Genomic DNA, 2,500 nt, shown 5'->3' with positions numbered 1-2,500 from the left:
GTCAACGACCATCTAATGCTAAAAGTATGGCATCTACAAAATAGAGGTCAAAGACCATCTAATGCTAGAAGTATGGCTCCTCAAAATAAGAGGTCAAAGAACCTATGGTGCTGAAAGTATGACACCTAAAAATGAGAGGTCGAAGACCATCTCATGCTGAAAGCATGGCACCTCAAAATACAGGTCAAAGAGTCGCAAATGCTGAAAGTATGGTACCTTAAAATAGAGGGCAAAGACACTCTAATAATAGAAGTATGACACCTCATCATAAAGTTCAAAGAGCCCTTAATTCTGGAAGTATGGCATCTCAAAATAGAGGTCAAAGACCATCTAATGCTAGAAGTAGGGTAATTGGAAATGGAAGTCAAAGAACATCTAATACTCAAAGTATGACACCTCAATAAAAGAGGTCAAAGACCATCTAATGCTCGAAGTATGGCACCTCAAAATAGAAGTCAAAGAATCTCTAATGCTGGAAGTATAGCACCTCAAATTAAGAAGTCAAAGACCATTTAATATTAAAAGTATGCCACCTCAAAATAGAGGACAAAGACCCTCTAATGCTAGAACTAAGGCACTTCAACATAAAGGTCAAAGAATATCTAATGTTGAAAGTATGGTACGTCAAAATAAGAGGTTAAAGACCATCGAATGCTATACGTATTGCACCTCAAAATGGAGGTTAAAGAGCCTTTAATGCTGAAAGTATAACACCTCAAAATAATGAGGTCGAAGACCATCTAATGCTAGAAGTATGGCACCTCAAAATAGAGGTAAAAAAAATCTCTAATGATGAAAGTATGGCACTTCAAAATAGAGGTTAAAGAGCCTCTAATGCTGGAAGTATGGCACCTCAAAATAAGAGGTCAAAGACCATATAATGCTAAAAGTAAGGCACCTCCAAATAGAGGCCAAAGACCATCTAATGCTAGAAGTATGGCACCTCAAATTAGAGGTCAAAGAACATCTAATGCTAAAGTATGGCACTTCGAAAGAAGAGGTCAAAGACCATCTAATGGTAGAAGTATGACCTCTTATGCTGAGAGTATGGCCCCTCAAAATAAGAGGTCAAACAACCTCTAATGCTGAAAGTATGGCACCTCAAAATAGAGGTCAAGAAACCTCTAATGCTAGAGGTAAGAAACCTCAAAATAGAGGTCGAAAAGCCTCTAATGCTAGAAGTATGGCACCTCAAGATAGAGGTCAAGGAGCCTCTAATGCTAGAAGTAAGACACCTCAAAATAGAGGTCGAAAAGCCTCTATTGCTAGAAGTATGGCACCTACAAATAGAAGTCAAAAAGCCTTTAATGCTAAAGGTAAAGCACCTTAAAAAGTGGTCAAAGAACCTCTAATGCTGGAAGTATGACGCATCAAAATAAAGGTCTAGGAGCCTCTAATGTTTAAGATAAGGCACCTCAAAATACTGGTCAAAGAGATTCTAATGATAGAGGAAAGTCACCTCAAAATAGCGGTCAAAGAGCCTCTAATGCTGGAAGTATGGCATATAGCAATAGAGGTGAAATAGCCTCTAATGATATAGGTAAGGCAACTCGAAATAAAAATCCAAGAACCTTTGATGCTAGAAGTATAGTCCCCCAAAATAAAGGTCAAGCACATCTAATGCTAGAAGTATGGCTCCTCAAAATAAGAGGTCAAAGAACCTATGGTGCTGAAAGTATGACACCTAAAAATGAGAGGTCGAAGACCATCTCATGCTGAAAGCATGGCACCTCAAAATACAGGTCAAAGAGTCGCTAATGCTGAAAGTATGGTACCTTAAAATAGAGGGCAAAGACACTCTAATAATAGAAGTATGACACCTCATCATAAAGTTCAAAGAGCCCTTAATTCTGGAAGTATGGCATCTCAAAATAGAGGTCAAAGACCATCTAATGCTAGAAGTAGGGTAATTGGAAATGGAAGTCAAAGAACATCTAATACTCAAAGTATGACACCTCAATAAAAGAGGTCAAAGACCATCTAATGCTCGAAGTATGGCACCTCAAAATAGAAGTCAAAGAACCTCTAATGCTGGAAGTATAGCACCTCAAATTAAGAAGTCAAAGACCATTTAATATTAAAAGTATGCCACCTCAAAATAGAGGACAAAGACCCTCTAATGCTAGAACTAAGGCACTTCAACATAAAGGTCAAAGAATATCTAATGTTGAAAGTATGGTACGTCAAAATAAGAGGTTAAAGACCATCGAATGCTATACGTATTGCACCTCAAAATGGAGGTTAAAGAGCCTTTAATGCTGAAAGTATAACACCTCAAAATAATGAGGTCGAAGACCATCTAATGCTAGAAGTATGGCACCTCAAAATAGAGGTAAAAAAAATCTCTAATGATGAAAGTATGGCACTTCAAAATAGAGGTTAAAGAGCCTCTAATGCTGGAAGTATGGCACCTCAAAATAAGAGGTCAAGAAACCTCTAATGCTAGAGGTAAGAAACCTCAAAATAGAGGTCGAAAAGCCTCTAATGCTAGAAGTATGGC

This window comes from Palaemon carinicauda, chromosome 5 (assembly GCF_036898095.1).
Source record: "Palaemon carinicauda isolate YSFRI2023 chromosome 5, ASM3689809v2, whole genome shotgun sequence".
Lineage (NCBI taxonomy): Eukaryota > Metazoa > Arthropoda > Malacostraca > Decapoda > Palaemonidae > Palaemon > Palaemon carinicauda.
Note: the sequence above shows the minus strand (reverse complement) of the source record.